At 48.0% G+C, this 18,332-nt stretch overlaps 1 protein-coding gene across 3 annotated transcripts in view; it reads right to left on the bottom strand.

Annotated features, from left to right (window-relative positions):
- Positions 1 to 18,332, bottom strand: part of LOC144798682 (polycystin-1-like protein 3) — a 1,031,816-nt gene that overhangs the window by 35,851 nt on the left and 977,633 nt on the right. The window contains exon 30 of one of the 3 annotated variants that reach the window (XR_013603613.1): positions 4,743 to 4,876. The exons of the other annotated variants lie outside the window; for them this stretch is intronic. The gene's annotated coding sequence lies outside the window, so the exon portion shown is untranslated. The remainder of the gene's footprint in view (positions 1 to 4,742; positions 4,877 to 18,332) is intronic. 3 annotated transcript variants of the gene reach the window in all.

Raw genomic sequence — 18,332 nt, 5'->3', positions numbered from 1 at the left:
TCTTGGGCTCTGGAAGAGTCAAAGACCTCTTGTCAAATAAAAGGTATCAGAGGAACTGAACGAACTTGTGTCCGTAGTTAATTGTAAAATCAAAGAGAAAAACGGTCTACTTCTTTCCTCGTGACGAGAGGAAGATGAAAGCGAGTCGCAGTTTTCTCCATGAGGAGGTTTGATCCTCCAATATCCACCGGAGGGTAATATAATGGAGATTCAGGTGTAAGAGAGGGTATAATTTCGCCATGGAACAGGACATGGCAGCCTCGTCGTCAGAAAAACGTAATTCTGGTCTTAAGGAACCAGAGGCTGAGAGTCTGGCTAAGTTTTTAGCCAGTCCAAGAAATGATGGCGTTGAGTAAGGAGCCATCACGCCATCACATTGATGTAGCGGAAAAGCAGTTTACAACTAATAAATAGGCTACAAGAGCACTGTACATATAGCCAACTGTCAACTGGGTTAACCGTCGACGAATCCAATCGTTGACTGGGTCAACCGTCGATGAGGCCAACCGTAAACTAGGCCATCTGCGTCAACACAGCTAACTGTCGACAACGCCAACCCTCGACGAAGCCAACCGTCGGCGAAGCTTTCCGTCGTTGACAAAGTCCATTGTTGGATGAAGTTGATAGTCGATGAAGTAATTGCTGAAGTTTAAAGTCTAGGGAGCTGACCGTCGATGAGGCCACCATTGACGAGCCCACCATCAACGCAACTCTGCCGTCAACAAAGCCAATCGTTGACGAAGCTAATGATTGACGAAGTTTACCGTCGACGAGGATGACTGTCGACGAAGTACACCGTCGACAAAGTTTACCGTCGATGAGCCCACTGTCGACGAAGCTGACTGTTGCCAATGGGCCAACCGTTGACGAGAAAAACCGTCGACAGGCCAACCGTCGACGAGGACAACCGTCGACGAGGCTTACCGTCATTGAGGCTTATTTCACGGTCGTCGACGGAGCCACCGTCTACGACGAGGCCACCGTCTCGACGAGGCTTAAACTGTCGTCAACGAGCCTATCGTCGACGAGAGGGCACTGTCAACGACCGCAACTTAGAAGTTGAGAATAGCCTTTAAACTCGTCGACACACTCAAGGTCGTCGTCGACGAAGTGACAACGACGACGGACTCTTTCATCGTCGACAGGCGTGTCGACGAACCCGGCGACGGACTGGCACATTTCTATAGTGTAAAGGTGGCAGTAAGAGTCTGAAACGCCAGAGACCAGGTCCGTAGGCGTGGAGGCCAGCAGACTCCGTGGGAGAACAATATCCAGAGGATCCTACTTCATCCTTGGAGGTCAAGAAGAAGGAATCTCAGTTCCACACCCACGCTTAGAGAGGACTTAGCACGTCCAGAACAAACGCTCTCCATGTCAGAGACAGGGGTGTCAGAAAGTCTACAACTCCTGTAGCCACAGAAGGAGACGGGCCTCTCCGTTCTCAAAGGTCCTTCGAGAAAAGGGTTCAACAGAACCTGCGACTCTTCGCCTGAGTTCAGAAAAAAAAGACAGGAGTATCGAGAGGGTCCTTAGAAAAAAAGCGAAGCTTTCCACAGGCGAAGCAGAGTTGAAAATAAAGTCTTCTTTGAAGAAAAGTAAAAATACTTGCAGAATGTAGCAATTTTGATAGAAAAAACTGAGCAGAGCTCAGGGAGACTCCCTTCACACGGGGTGCGGTAGAAAATCTGAGAGCCTGAGCCTCTGGGGAGGACTTTCTGGTGGGTGCTGTTGCCTGATTGGCTGCAGTTTGGACTATACAAAATGACTAGGATAGTCATGAGTGTGGAAGTTTTTTCTATGGTAGCTTGGGTTACTTTACTTCCTGGTTGGTTATTACCAAGTTTTTCTAAGGATATTATTGCTTTTTTATGTACCGTGGGACTCCCACTCCGACCACGGGGAATGATTCAGGCATGTGAATCTATGAAAGACACCCCAATACTGGAGAAGCTGCAATACCCCAAATGCACCTCTTGTGGAACACTTTCAGGCAGTGGTTCACACTGAAGATGACATATGGTGGACAATCATTAGCGTGATAAAGCCACCACCAAGGGGTGCGGACATTACACAGCTCATTAACAAGGAATAACTAAAATCTGTTATGTTGTTGCGGAAAACCATGCTGTAAAACATTCGTACCCTCTATGTCTATTGTGTTGGTTAGCATCAATTCATTTCTCATTGTATGGTATTTGAATGAGTTTTTAAGACTTGATTATTTTAATTGTTGTTTTTAATTGTTAAATAGCATATGCAAGCATCTATTAACCGTGATGTGATGTTTTTATATGTATGTATTGTGCTTTCATGATTTTACGAAAATCGAATAAAGCTTATATTATTATAAAAAAAAAAAAACTAAAATGGATCCTGAGGACTGGAAGTATTATACAGGCCTCAACCTTCTGGAGGACTGGACTTCATTAATCGGAGTACGATTCCCTTAGGGTAGTGTTGCAATTTTTGGTCCTCAACACAGACATTTGCTATTTTAAGTGCCCTGTTCTGTTCCCCTTTTTAATGTTTTATGTGTCTCTCTCCATTTATGTCTCCGAATTTTATCACCGATTTTGCCTCTATCGTAATGTACAGAGTTTCATTTTGCTGCATTGTATTCTACGGTGGCCAGATTTGCCACTCCTGATCACTCTCTTTCCTGTTTTTACTCTGTTCTCTCAACCACTTTCTATCATGCACAAGAACTTGTTCATATTCCAAGATGGCACGTTTTTGGCAATTACTAGTCCCTCTTTCATCTTTACTATACCTGGTCACCTGACTCACTGCTCCCAATAGGATGGTTCCTTAAATACTTCCTGCTCCCGGCTCACTCAGTGCTGTGGCCGGCTACACACATGGTGTGACAGACCAAGGACCACTAACAGTAAGCGCGTATGCTCTGCACGATGGTTTCCCCTATTACAAATGTAGCTGTCATATTCGTAATCATTCCCTTGCTCCTCTTTTCAGCATTGGCACGGAACTCAGCTCAAGACCGCTAAAGCAGCTTGCTACACATCCTAAATTTTCATACTGGAACTTCCATAATCGGTAAGCGCCCACGCCCGCAGGCCGCGGTTACCTTCTTTCCTTCCATCCTCATCATTAACTTCCTCCCCTTCAACTTATTGCAGGCTTCCGTTTCTCAATGCGCACTCCATTGCACCAATACCTGGCCCATCCATTTAAACGCACCACGCCGCTGCTCTGTTCTCTTGATTTCAAGACAGTCTGTCACTTTTCCTTGGGTAAGCTGACTTCAAGAGCGATACCTGTCCCATCACTTCCCTGGGCCCCAGTACATTGGTGCGCTACCCCGGATACAAATTACAGCGCATTCTTCACTTCCGTTACTCCTGTCTGATCCTTGTTTTTACCACCGACTCACGACTACTAGTAGAGGTAGTTTCACTCCTTCAACACCTTCACCAGAGCTCGCATCAATCGTTCTTCAATTTTCTATTGTTTCCCATCACTTTGTTTAGAAATTTTCACTGCACGTTAATGTCACGTGCTTGCTTTCATATTTAGGAGCTTCGCGCTTCCAATCAGAAACGACACTAGAGGCAATCTCAAGAGCACTTTGAATGATTGCCGGCATTCCCTTGTCTGTTAATTAATACCAATTTCCTTCTTTTTCCTTCGTTCCTTCTAACTTTTTCCCATAGTTTTAGTAATTTAAGCCATATGTAAACAGGCATGTCATGTATAATGTCCTGAAGATGATCCCAGCATTCTCTTAAGGGATCGAAACATGTCGACACTTTGTACACCATATACGATTTGTGAAAATGCACTAATTTTTGTGTAATGGTGTATTTTGTTTGTTCTATAAGAAATGAGTTTGAAACAAACAACTTCCCCTGCCTCAACCCCTTACTTTATGTTGTACGTTTTCCTTGCCAAGTTGGATGCAGGCTTGTGTCCCACTTAAACTGTTTTGTGTTTATTATTTGCAAATATTGTACCTGACTGCATATTAAATATCTGTCGGGCTGGACAGATGACCACAATATAGTACTGATTGGGTCTCTATTCATTGCTCACAACTTATTTTCTGTCTTGGGACCACTGCCTTTAGAAAGAGAAAAATACTACCAAGGCACACCTCTTCCGAATAATACTCCTTTCTTGCATATCTCTAATATATCTGAATAATTGTCAGCCCATAAGTATCTGGATAAGGGGTCTCCAACCTTTTCTTCATTAAGAGATACTTAATCCAGGGAAAAGCATGGCGAGCTACTGATATTAGTGGGTAATAGCGACCACACCAGTCAAGATTGCATTTGTGGCTACTATATTTACAATTACTAGCAGTGATCACCTCTGCATCAGGCAGGGATTCCAGCAGTATTGTAAAATATTCGGTCAATTTCAAATGCTTCTACATGGGTAATAGATAATCCAATGCCCCTGACACCAAGGTTATGCTATAAATAATAAGTCTGTCCAGTGCCACATGATTCATCAGTCAAATGCCTGCTTTGAATACATTTTGGAAATTGAACCCTTATCCTCCCCAGGTCAGCATATGATTTCAGACAATGTACACATTTTCGCCTTGACTACACACTCAACTTTATTATACATGGAATAATTCAGCCAAGCAAAATCTTCTAATTTACTGCGCGGCACCCAGGATATTTACAGGTAGCTGGAGAGCTACCAATAGAGCTCACAAGCTACTTGATGGAGAAGCCTGATCTAGATCGTATGTGTCACCCCACTGTACTTACCGCGTATCATCTTGGTAGTCTATGACACTGCTTACATTTTTTAAGGCTCCTGAACTAGAAACAAAACAACTGAGAGCAGGTATGTCATACTTCTCAATTCTATAAATATTTTTGGTGATTGTTCAGTGTTGGACCTAAGAAGCAATGAAAAGCAAACATGACTAACTCGTACATATTAGCGAATGCTCATGCTTTCTAGTTAATAATTTCTTTTCACTCACTGATCAAATACACTCTCTTCAGAATGAGATTTCCATCAACCAGAAAATCCCCATCAACCAGCTCATAAGACTTCATTCATAAGAGCAGCTAGCGGCACCCAGTATCCGCTTTGTTTCAGAAGAGCATTCCCCGACCTCCTCTAGCCAAGCACTGAATCTGGCTCATTGCTATCAGTCCAAGACAATTTTGATTTACACCCTAGTGTTGTTGTTTTCATTAGTGGACTATGGAGTTTATTTTTGAAAGGGGGGCTCATACTACTACTTTCACCCCGACTACAGATTTCCAGATAGATGACCTACGAAAGAGACCATCAAACTCATGTACTCTGGTTTCTACAGGATGGATATATGCCTCCATCACCTGAACTTCCAAACAATTGTTTGGGGGGCAAACCTTTTTCCCTTCTTCTCCAGGGTTAAAGTTTTTCAAGTCCTTGCGAACAATACCACTGCTATGTTTTACTTATCCAAACAGGGGTCTAGGTACCACTCTAAAAGAGGTCTTACAGTTCATTTATGGGGCTGGTCTGTTGAACAGCAACATACTGCTGGTAGTGTCCCATCTGTAATGGTGGACAAATGAAGAGGCTGGCACATTTTTTTCACCACAGAAAAACACTCAAAACTCCAGAGCTTGCATTGCCTCTGGGGCAAGTGAAAAATGCTTTTAGGAGATTATCCTGGATCGTTGTAGAAAATGTTTCTTTACATTTTCCCTAGTTTACCCGGCACTGAAATGAGAATCCTGCAAGTCCAGGCTAATTCAGAATGTTCATTTTGGCGTAGCTAAATATGGTTCACAGAACTTCTTTTTAAGAGCAACTTACTAGCACTAGTTCCGAGCATAGACTGATTCTCCACTCCTCCCTCCTATCAGTGAACTGAAGCCTCCCATCTTTGGGTTTATTAGAATAAATCTGTCCTCGTGTGCAGTGAGGAGGGAATTAACCACCAAACAATGCACGAGTAAAGGCCTAATAATAATTCAGTGGGCCTTTTAAAAGTCTTGACAATCATTGAAAGCGTCATTTGGTGACACCTTTTATTTCACAAATGGCATCTGCAGATATAAAACTTAATTCCTGTAAACATTAGTTGTCAGCTTATCCACTATTCTTGAATACATTTCTGAAGTCTGTTCCTAAAAAAATGAGCTTGTGAAACACCATTTTGATGTGCTCCAATATAGCCATCCTTCAACTAGGGCTCTTTCACCTCAGTAGGACCTAAACTGAATTTTGACTCAACTCATAACTAAGCCATTTGAGCCAAAGAACTTTTGTGAAAAGCATTTGCTCACTTTTACAACTGCATTTCTGTGGCGATTACCTGTGCCAGAACGTTAGACAACCTACAACATATTCCACAAGAACAAAGTTGTCCTTGGGTTGGTCCCTTCTTTGATAACCAAAGTCTTGAAAAACAAATGTATGCTTGCATCAGGTCAGGTACATAGTAACGAGCTTTTAACTGCCTGAAATCAGGAAAACTGAACAATTTTAAAAACGTGATTGGTAGATTTTAAAACCACTCGTTTCTGCCTCATATTGTAAAATCTGTTTTGCATGTTGACCAGTGTATTGGGGGTGATTTAGAGACTTACCTGCACTGTGAAGTCAGCGCTCGATGCTGTAGCCTGCCCGCCCGGTCCGACTCGGCAATTATTGCCGTTGAGCGGAGGGCGGACAGGTAAGAGCCTGACAAACTACCACACTTCCGCCTGCCCTTCGGTTAGCGGTCTAGCCTCCCACAAGGAGGGGCTATTTAGGCAGCGAGGAGCTGCGCGCTGATTGCGGATAGGGTTGACAGTGGCAGTGTCGCCCGTTCTGCTTGATGACAACAGCTTGCATCAGGTCAGGTACATAGTAACGAGCTTTTAACTGCCTGAAATCAGGAAAACTGAACAATTTTAAAAACGTGATTGGTAGATTTTAAAACCACTCGTTTCTGCCTCATATTGTAAAATCTGTTTTGCATGTTGACCAGTGTATTGGGGGTGATTTAGAGACTTACCTGCACTGTGAAGTCAGCGCTCGATGCTGTAGCCTGCCCGCCCCGGTCCGACTCGGCAATTATTGCCGTTGAGCGGAGGGCGGACAGGTAAGAGCCTGACAAACTACCACACTTCCGCCTGCCCTTCGGTTAGCGGTCTAGCCTCCCACAAGGAGGGGCTATTTAGGCAGCGAGGAGCTGCGCGCTGATTGCGGATAGGGTTGACAGTGGCAGTGTCGCCCGTTCTGCTTGATGACAACAGCTTGCATCAGGTCAGGTACATAGTAACGAGCTTTTAACTGCCTGAAATCAGGAAAACTGAACAATTTTAAAAACGTGATTGGTAGATTTTAAAACCACTCGTTTCTGCCTCATATTGTAAAATCTGTTTTGCATGTTGACCAGTGTATTGGGGGTGATTTAGAGACTTACCTGCACTGTGAAGTCAGCGCTCGATGCTGTAGCCTGCCCGCCCCGGTCCGACTCGGCAATTATTGCCGTTGAGCGGAGGGCGGACAGGTAAGAGCCTGACAAACTACCACACTTCCGCCTGCCCTTCGGTTAGCGGTCTAGCCTCCCACAAGGAGGGGCTATTTAGGCAGCGAGGAGCTGCGCGCTGATTGCGATAGGGTTGACAGTGGCAGTGTCGCCCGTTCTGCTTGATGACAACAGCTTGCATCAGGTCAGGTACATAGTAACGAGCTTTTAACTGCCTGAAATCAGGAAAACTGAACAATTTTAAAAACGTGATTGGTAGATTTTAAAACCACTCGTTTCTGCCTCATATTGTAAAATCTGTTTTGCATGTTGACCAGTGTATTGGGGGTGATTTAGAGACTTACCTGCACTGTGAAGTCAGCGCTCGATGCTGTAGCCTGCCCGCCCCGGTCCGACTCGGCAATTATTGCCGTTGAGCGGAGGGCGGACAGGTAAGAGCCTGACAAACTACCACACTTCCGCCTGCCCTTCGGTTAGCGGTCTAGCCTCCCACAAGGAGGGGCTATTTAGGCAGCGAGGAGCTGCGCGCTGATTGCGGATAGGGTTGACAGTGGCAGTGTCGCCCGTTCTGCTTGATGACAACAGCTTGCATCAGGTCAGGTACATAGTAACGAGCTTTTAACTGCCTGAAATCAGGAAAACTGAACAATTTTAAAAACGTGATTGGTAGATTTTAAAACCACTCGTTTCTGCCTCATATTGTAAAATCTGTTTTGCATGTTGACCAGTGTATTGGGGGTGATTTAGAGACTTACCTGCACTGTGAAGTCAGCGCTCGATGCTGTAGCCTGCCCGCCCCGGTCCGACTCGGCAATTATTGCCGTTGAGCGGAGGGCGGACAGGTAAGAGCCTGACAAACTACCACACTTCCGCCTGCCCTTCGGTTAGCGGTCTAGCCTCCCACATGGAGGGGCTATTTAGCCCCCTCGTCGCCCTGAGCGCGCAGCGGTCGCGCGCAGGGGAGCGCCTGAGGACGCGCCTGAGACAAGCCAGAGAGAAGCCCGTCTGTGCCCGTCCGTGACTGGACGGGGCCAGGGGCAGGAGTCCATGGCTGTCCCATCCACCATCACGAGGACCCCTGACACCGGTCACCTAACATACTCATCACAGGTACTATGGGATCTACGTCCCAGTATAGGTTCCACTTGTGATGTTACTCTCCATTCAAATCTAGAAGGCCCATTTACATGTGATAACTGTCATACACATTTCGGCCTTGACCTGGTGGCCAATAATCCCTTGCGAGTTCCAATCAAAACGCCATGTACTACACATAACACTGGCAGACCCCCCAGGATATAGCGGCATGGATTAGCAAATTTAGCGGCACAAAAATTGAAATTTAGCGGCACAAATATGGAAATTTAGCGGCAATTTTGCGGCATTTTATGTGGCCATTTTTCCTAGAACAAACACAGATATCTTAGTTTTTTTACTTATTTAACAACATGAAGCTATGTTTATTTGGTTTATTTACAATGTGGTGCGGTGGGTGAAGGCTCACAGCTACGGTAGGTTTCATGTCTGGCTGCCGCTAGCGTTTCCATGAGCGTTAAATGACATCATTCGGGTCATAGGCTAAAGATAGCTCGCCATTCACGAAACGAGAGGCTACGTGTGTGTCTGGCCGTCACGTGTGGATCAATCCCTCCCCCCTCAGTCCCCACCCGTCTCCCACGATGCCCAGAAGTGCAGTCCCTGAGGGAGGTGCAAGTCTGCGGGACAGCAGTCTCCAGCTGATCGAAGTTAGAATAGGCGACAGGTGGCACGTGGTCTCGATGTTGCCCCTCCTTACTTTCTAGGCATTATTGTTTCAGACAGCATTGCGTTCTTTACTGCGGAAAACTGCTCTATTTGGTAGAAAAAACATTTTCCAGTGTTACTTTATAGAACCAACACGCAGGGGCGGCTGGTGACATTTGAAAGTGGTGTGGCGTAAACTAATTTGCATATTGCACCGCAGCAAGCGAGCCCGAACCACCTTGCATCCATCCATACATCATTCATGCATCCACCCATCCATCCACCCACCCATCCTGCATCCATACATCATTCATTCATGCATCCACCCATCCATCCATCATGCATCCACCCATCATGCATGCATCCATCCATACATCATTCATGCATCCACCCATCCATCCACCCACCCATCCTGCATCCATACATCATTCATTCATGCATCCACCCATCCATCCACCCATCCTGCATCCATACATCATTCATTCATGCATCCATCCACCCATCATGCATCCACCCATCATGCATGCATCCATCCATACATCATTCATGCATCGACCCATCCATCCACCCATCCTGCATTCATACATCATTCATTCATGCATCCACCCATCCATCCATCCATCCACCCAGCATCCATACATCATTCATTCATTCACCCACCCATCCATCCACCCACCCACCCATCCTGCATCCATACATCATTCATTCATGCATCCGCCCAGTCTCCACTGCATTTCTATTATGTCCAAACGGTGCCTGGATAGGCTTGGGAACATGGCAGCCGAAATGTTTCTTTCTTTTTTAAATAGATCTATTTTTGTCTGTATGTGTATGCACATTAATTCTAATTTAATAGACAGCATTGAAGCTTTCAAAATAAAATACCTCTCTTAACACAACAGTTGTGCAGCAGCTCATGCCTCGAAATATCTTTGTGGAAGATATGTTGGCAAAACAGCACGTGCCGTTACAACAAGGCAGGTAAAACAACCAAATGATTCAAAACCCTGTGTAGGCAGATGGTTTTGTAGGGCAGCTTAGAATTCAAACTGCTGCAACTTCCAAAACATCACAAGAGGCTGTGGACGCCTGAAGAAAATATCCGGGAACCTAACGTGTGGTTCTTTTTTTGCTCAATTGCTGCTGATCAAGGCTCCGATTTTCAACAGGCTCTTTCTGAGAAAAAAAAGAGACTGTGAGAGCTGTACACGCATTGTTCTGCTTGATCGCCTTTCACAGCTTGGCCAGGAGGAAGCAGATATTGGACGGCAGCACGGAATGACGTGTGTGCGCGCACAGCCAGTAAATGAAGATTTATGTGTTTTGCTGTCTCCCAGTAGAAACTTTTACAATATCGCGGCCACAAATGTAAATATCGCGGCAATCGCGCTAGTCCCGCGATTTCGCGATTTTTTCGTGAATCGCGAAATCGCGATAAGCTGGAGGGTCTGCACTGGCCCAGTAAAGACTATCAAAGATCCCACTCCTATAGGAAGCAAACACTTACTATGTAATGTGCGCTCATTGCCAAAGCACGCCTCTCAGGTGTGGGACCTGATATCCACAGAGAAGCCTGATCTTTGCTTTTTAACAGAGACCTGGCTCAAGCCTCACTCAGTCCCAGCCATCACTTTGGGCATCCCGATGGGTTATAAGGTCTCAAGATTGGACCGTCCACACAAAATAGGTGGTGGAATAGCCAACGTATATAGGGAGGAACTAACTGTCACAATATTGGAGGAAATCAGTACCCCTCTGATGGAACTAATGATTTTTAAACTCAGTTCTGCCTCTGGGGAGAATAGAAGGGGTGCGGTCTTATATCGACCCCCAGGTTCGAGTGTGGATTTTTCGATCTCACTCATGGAGGTTCTTGCGCCATTCATCTCAAATAATCAGCACTTTTTATTAGTGGGAGACTTCAACTTCCACAGTGAATTAGAGACATGCTTGGAGGCCAGAACGCTTCTTACGGACATGGAATATCTAGGTCTTAAAAAGATGAATCAGGGACCCACACATGAGGCAGGTCACACGTTGGATTTGGTGTTCTCCAACACATTCTTAAATATGTGTACACCCCCCACTCAAGTAGAATGGACAGATCATTTTATTTGAAAATTTTACACTAAGCCCATGGGTAAATCAAATGTACCGATAACCTTAGCGACCAAGAGAAGACCCTGGCACAAATTAACACAGGACACTTTCCGAGAAGCTTATCAAGCCCCTATGATTGATGATCACAAGGGAACGATGCCAATTGAGCTCAATCGGTTTGTAAAGGCTGTAAATGAAGCAATTGATGGCATCATTCCGTTGAAAGTGTACAAACCCCGCCAAGCAGCCAGACAAGAAGTCTGGTACTCTGAAGACCTGAGACATATGAAACAAAAGTCCAGAAAGCTGGAAAAAGTGTGGAGACAATCTCGGAGGCTGGAGGATAAACAATGCTACTTAACATCCCTTAGATTCTATCATAAGGCTATAAGGATGGCCCGGAAAAGCCACATTGCTATGCAACTTGCAGAGGCTGGGAAGGACTCTAAAGTTCTTTTTCAAATCCTGCAAACTTTTACCAAGCCTGTAGCATGCGAGACGGCGGAGGTTGCCTCTCAAGAACTATGTGATGGGATCTCACACTTCTTCATGAAGAAAATCGATTCGATCTATGTAAAGATATTGGCCACTAAATCGACCAAAGTGGCCGATTCTAATATCTCCCCTCACAATAGCTCACAGCAGAACATACAGGCTAGTCGCCTAAAAAACGTCCCCCCTATCTCCCTAGAGGAAGTCATTGCTCTTACAAAAACGATTAAGAGCGGTAGTCCGCAGGACACTGTCCCCGCTCGGATCATGCCTATGCTGGCCGAAACTCTTGGCCCAGGTATTCAGAAGCTAATTAATCTGTCATTAAGTACGGGAGAAGTTCCGAGAGATTGGAAACGGGCACTGGTAAGACCGCTAAGGAAAAATACCACCATTCCTTGGACGGATCTTGCCAACCTACGTCCTATCTCTCTCCTCCCTTTTATGGGCAAGATGATAGAGAAATTTGTTAATGGACATCTGTCCAGTTTCATTGAGGAAACACACGGGCTGGACCCCTCCCAGTCGGGTTTCAGGCCAAGACATAGCACCGAGACCACCTTGTTGTCAGTCGCAGACGATTTACATATGTACCAGGATGGGGGTTATTCCGTCATCCTGGTTCTATTGGATCTGTCTGCGGCGTTTGACACCGTGTCACATGACATCATGACCACCAGACTTGTGAACATCGGTCTGGAAGGTGGAGCCCTGGCTTGGCTAAAGAGTTTCCTGACAGACCGCACCCAGACTGTCACCCTGGGTGCCTATCGGTCAGAGGAGTTGGAGATCTCAAAGGGGGTGCCACAGGGCTCTTGTTTAAGCCCGACCCTGTTTAATATCTATGTGGCACCCCTGGCAAACATCATGAGATCCCATGGGTTCATCCCTATGTCATACGCGGATGACACCCAACTCCTCTTTCCATTCAAACATCTTACGGAGACGGTCAGGAACTCTTTCTCCTCGGGGATGAAGGCAGTGGCCCACTGGATGGCATCTAACTTCTTGCAGTGTAACGTTGCAAAAACGGAAGTGATGTTGTTCGGTGAGGCAAAGCTCCTATGGTCCCCAGACTGGTGGCCGCAAGATCTCGGCCCAGTCCCAGAGCCAAAACAGGTGGTAAAAAATCTCGGCGTACGCCTGGACCAGGAGCTCTCCTTGAAACAATACAGCAATCAAGTGGTGAGCTCATGCTTTCATGTGATTGCCATGTTGAGGAAAGTTTTTCCTGTGCTCCCCGACTCAACTAGGAGAACGTTAGTGCAGGCCCTAATACTGAGCCGTCTGGACTACTGCAACGGGATGCTCTTATCAGCAAACGAGGGAGTTATTGCGAGATTGCAAGTAGTCCAGAACACTGCGGCCCGCCTTGTCCTTAATCAGCCTCCCCGTACACCATCGAAGCCCCTCTTGAACACCTTACATTGGCTACCCATCAAACAAAGGGTGATGTACAAGATAGGGTGTACAATACATAAAAGTCTCCAGAATAGAGGCCCTGAGTATCTAAACAGCAGATTCTCCCTCTATAAACCTGTACGGTCCTTGAGATCCAGTGACCAAGCTTTACTACAGGTTCCAAGAGCCAGAAAGACCAGGCAAGGTGGAAGAGCCCTATCGATAGCCGGTCCAAGGCTGTGGAACAGCCTCCCTCTCTCTTTGAGACTCTGTCAGGAATATCTCCCTTTCAGAAAACAGTTAAAAACCTTTCTATTTCCTAACTAGTGACATCTGTGTACCTACGGTTGCAAGCTGAAAAAAGGTTTTCAAAGGCGCGGAGATACTCCTTCGGGAGGTGATCCTAGCGCGGTATAAACCCGCAAATAAATAAATAAATAAATAAATAAATCACGCAATTTTCCTCCCTGTATTTCAATCCACACCGCGTGCTCGGTAGTTCAAGAGACTTTACGCAGTTACATTTCTACAGAGCTCTAAAGTTTTATTTTGAAAAACCAAAACTGTTAGATTTTCTGAGCATCTGTTGTCTGAAGTAAAACAACGATAAGTGAAAGCAGCTAAAGCCACTTTGGCCAGTTAGATAATCTCTTCTACTTCCAATATTTTGCTAAAGGTTGAGGTTCCTCATATACTTCTTGTGTATTCCGCTAGGGTTAATGCAGCATTCTTGGACTTCCAAAGACCTATGATCTCTAGTACAGACATTTGTAAGGTGCAACAAAGGATACAGTGCATGTTTGTTTTGCAAGTATTACTCTCTAAATGCATCTTCAAGGAGACACGAAGGAGTCCTGAGCACATGGATGTGCTAGCTGGTATGTCTGATATGGACAACAAATTACGTATAGGACGAGAACCATCTTGTGCAACAATTGGGAACCTACTCAATACCTTAACTGGAATAGCTCTTACACATGACACACTCACTATACACACGTCCCACGCATAAGGATATGCTAGGGATTCTAGGAATGGAGGACTGAAGCACAAGTTACTTACCTTCGGTAACGATATATCTGTAAGAAACAGTACTTAGTATTAGATGCCTTACCTTATGGATCTGGAAAATTTTGCGTAGCAGTACTCCTGCGCGTCGGTAGGCGTCGTCTGCGGCTCCGCGTCCATCGTTGGCGTCGGGATGACGTCGGAGTACTTAGACGCCGCCCCCGCGCGCTGACGTCAGTTCTTATACACAGTTTTTCTGCGCCAGAAACGCAGAGCCATGATAAAAACCAACACTGGTGCCATAAAAACTAGAGCCCTGAAAGGGGATGACCTTAACCCTAGATATCGGTTCGCAGAACGGGGAGGATGGGTGGGGCGGTAAGGAATCTAATACTAACTGCTGTTTCTTACAGATATATTGTTACCGAAGGTAAGTAACTTGTGCATCTGAAAGAAACAGGTTAGTATTAGATTCCTTACCTTAGAATAGATACCCCAGCAATACCAACCCCAGTGGTGGGTCTGCAAACCAATGATCACACTAGAAAGTCCTGGAGAACGGAACGGCCGAAAAAGCCATCTCTCCGGACTTGGCTGTTCAGGCAGTAGTGTCTTGCGAACGTGTGCAGCGAGGCCCACATAGCTGCCTGACAGATGTCCTGCAAGGGGACTCCCCGTCCCAGGGCAGTAGTAGCCGCCGTGGCCCGAGTGGAATGGGCACGTAGCCCCACAGGAGGCTCCTTCTTAGCCAGAGAGCCTTGATGCACAAGACGACCCATCAACTAATGGTCCGTTTGTGCACCGCCCGTCCCTTCTTAGCGCCCACGTAACGAACAAAGAGTTGGTCATCCACCCGGAACTGGCGTGTGCGATCCAGATAATATGAGAGCGCATGTTTTGGGTCCAGACGGGGGAGCCTCTCTTCCTCTTTTGAGGGATACGGAGGCGGAAAGAAGGCAGGCACGGTGATGGACTGCCCAATGTGGAAGGCTATGACTACCTTGGGCAGGAAAGAGGGTCGCGTCCGCAACACAACTTTGTCCGCATGGACAGAAAGGAAGGGAGGTTGAGAAGAAAGAGCCTGGAGCTCACTCACTCTCCTGGCAGAGGTGATGGCAACCAGGAATGCAGTCTTAAGAGTAAGGAGACGAAGAGGACAGTTATGAAGTGGCTCGAAAGGAGCGCACATCAGATAAGTCAGAAAAAGGTTCAAGTCCCACTGAGGCATCACGAAAGGAACAGGAGGAAACATATGAGTGATGCCCTTCAAAAACCTACTTACAACCGGGGACTTGAACAAAGAGGGCTGATCAGGGAGCCTTGAGAAGGCGGAAATGGCAGAGAGAAAGGCCTTTAGAGTGCCCAGAGCAGAGCCCTGCTGGGCAAGAGAAAGAAGAAAGAGGAGAACCTCTGAAAGAGGGGCAGAAAGGGGATCCACAGCCTTTGCTGTGCACCATGCCACAAATTTGTTCCACCTGCAGGCGTATACCGATTTTGTGGAGGGACGCCTGGCTGCCAGAATCACATTACAGACTTCAGGAGGCAAGTCAAATGGCCTCAACTGCCGCTGCTCAATCTCCACGCACGTAAGTGGAGACTGGACAGGTTCGGTGGAGGACCGTCCCCTGCTGCTGCGACAGAAGGTCCTCCTGAAGAGGCAGACGAATCGGGGGATCGACTGACATGCTGAGTAGCTCCGGATACCAGTATCTTCATACCCAGTCCAGAGCCACAAGGATGACTCGGACCCGGTCGCCCCTGATCTTCTTCAGCACTCTGGGCAGAAGTGGTATAGGCGGAAAGGCGTACAACAGACCGCAACTCCCCTCGCGACGAAAAGCATCTCCGAGCGAATGCCGCCTTGGAAATTCCAACGCGCAGAACTGATGACATTGCGCATTCTCTTCTGTGGGGAATAGATCTAACCAAGGCTCTCCCCACTGCTGAAAGAGGCCTTGCGCCACGTCCGAGTTCAGACGCCATTCGTGATCCATCATGCACCGACGGCTGAGTTCGTCCGCCCTGGCGTTCAGGGAACCTGCCAGGTGTTGAACCACCAGTGTCACGCCCTGATGTTCCAGCCACTGCCAGATGCGCAGAGCCTTCTGGCAAAGGGTCCACGACCCCACCCCGCCCTGTTTGTTGCAGTACCACATGGCGATGGTGTTGTCCGTGAACACCTGCACTACACTCCCCCGGACAGAGGGGAGGAATGCCTAAGTGCAAGCCGGATCACCCGCAGCTCCAGAAGGTTGATGTGGAGCCGGGACTCCGCCGGAGACCAGAGGCCTCTGATCTCTGCCTCTCCCATGTGCCCCCCCCCCAGCCCTGGAGGGACGCATCCGTCACAACTACGTGCTCCGATTGGGGTAGGGAGAGGGATCTGCCGCTGACCCAATCGCGGTCCGTGAACCACCACTGCAACTGTCTTGCAGTGCCCTCCGAGATCAAGACATGGTCGGACAAGTTGCCCTGATGCTGGGCCCACTGAAACTTCAGGTCCCACTGTAGAGCCCGCATCCGCCACCTGGTGTGATGCACCAGAAGGATACAGGAGACCATCAGCCCCAGAAGCCACAGCGTCAACCTGGCCGAGACTCGGGATAAGGGCTGAAAGATCCGAATCAGAGCCTGAATATCCCGAACCCGCTGTTCGGGAAGATAAACCCGAAACGGCGCCGAGTCTAGAACCGCTCCGATGAAGAGGAGCTTCTGAGAGGGACACAGGTGTGACTTCGGCACATTGATGGGGAACCTCAGCAGGTGCCGGAGGTCGGCCGTAGTCTGGAGGTGGCTGACGACTGTCTGGGGCGAGCCCGCCTTCAACAACCAGTCATCGAGGTAGGGGAAGACTGAAACCCCTAACCTGCGCAGATGAGCTGCGACCACCGCCATCACTTTCGTGAACACCCGTGGGGCGCTGGTAAGGCCGAAGGGGAGCACGGTAAACTGAAAGTGCTCGTGGCCTACCGTGAACCTCAGGTAACACTGGTGGGCCGGCAGGACGGGGATGTGGAAATAGGCGTCCTGCAAGTCCAACGCTACCATCCAGCCTCCTGGGTCTAGGGCAGATAAGACCTGAGCCAAAGTCAGCATCTTCAACTTCTCCTTCCGGAGGAAGCCATTGACGTTCCGGAGGTCCAAGATAGGGCGTAGGCCCCCTTTGCCCTTCTTGGGAACCAGAAAGTAGTGGGAGTAACAACCACACCCTATTTCTGGCCCAGGAACGCGCTCGATGGCCCCTTTGGCCAAGAGGGTCGTAACTTCCTATTGCAGAAGTTGCAAGTGATCCCCCGACACGCGGTGGTACTGCGGTGGCATGGCTGGAGGGGTCGCCTCGAAGGGGAGGGAGTAGCCCCTTCGGACGATTTGCAGCACCAACCTGTCCGATGTGATGAAGCACCAGTGGAGGAGGTGATGGCGAACCCTGCCCCCCCACTGGAGTCAAATGGGCCTGAAAGCTCGGACTAGGAAGGCTTTGAGGTGGATGCTGCGGGGGTGGATGTGGACTGGCCGCGCCGTTGTCCCCTGTTACAGCCGCAACGGTAACCACGTCCGCCACCGCGATGAATGTTAGTCTGCGGCCCGTGGCTGACAGGACGTGTGGGAGCACCCCTTCCGTGGCCACGAAAGGAGCGCTGGGCAGAAGATTGCTGGCGCGGGGCCGACAGGTCCAAGGACTTGGCCGTAGCCCTGGAGTCCTTAAAGCGTTCCAGCGCATGATCTGCCTTGCCACCGAAGAGGTGGCTGCCATCAAACGGCATGTCCATAAGGGTGTTTTGGACATCGTCTGAAAAGTTGGCGGAACTCAGCCAGGCGTGGCGGCGAATCGCCACAGACGTGGAAATCGCTCTTCCTAGCGAGTCCGTGGTATCCAGTCCACATCTAATAGAGTACCGCGCTGCATCCCTTCCCTCCGCAAGGGCTTGAGCAACCGTATCCCACAGAGAGTGGGTGTAACGGCCCAAGAGGCACGCGGTGTTGACTGACCGCAACCCCAAACTAAGGGAGGAGAACATCTTCTTTCCGAACTGTTCATACCTCTTGGATTCCCGATCTGGTGGTGCCGTCGGGAATGCGGATTGGGAGGTAGAGACCTGGATAACCAGACTCTCGGGGGTGGGGTGGGTGG

The sequence above is a fragment of the Lissotriton helveticus genome, chromosome 12, assembly GCF_964261635.1.
Source record: "Lissotriton helveticus chromosome 12, aLisHel1.1, whole genome shotgun sequence".
Lineage (NCBI taxonomy): Eukaryota > Metazoa > Chordata > Amphibia > Caudata > Salamandridae > Lissotriton > Lissotriton helveticus.
The sequence above is the reverse complement of the archived record's forward strand: the minus strand, read 5'-3'. Positions and strand labels throughout refer to the sequence as shown.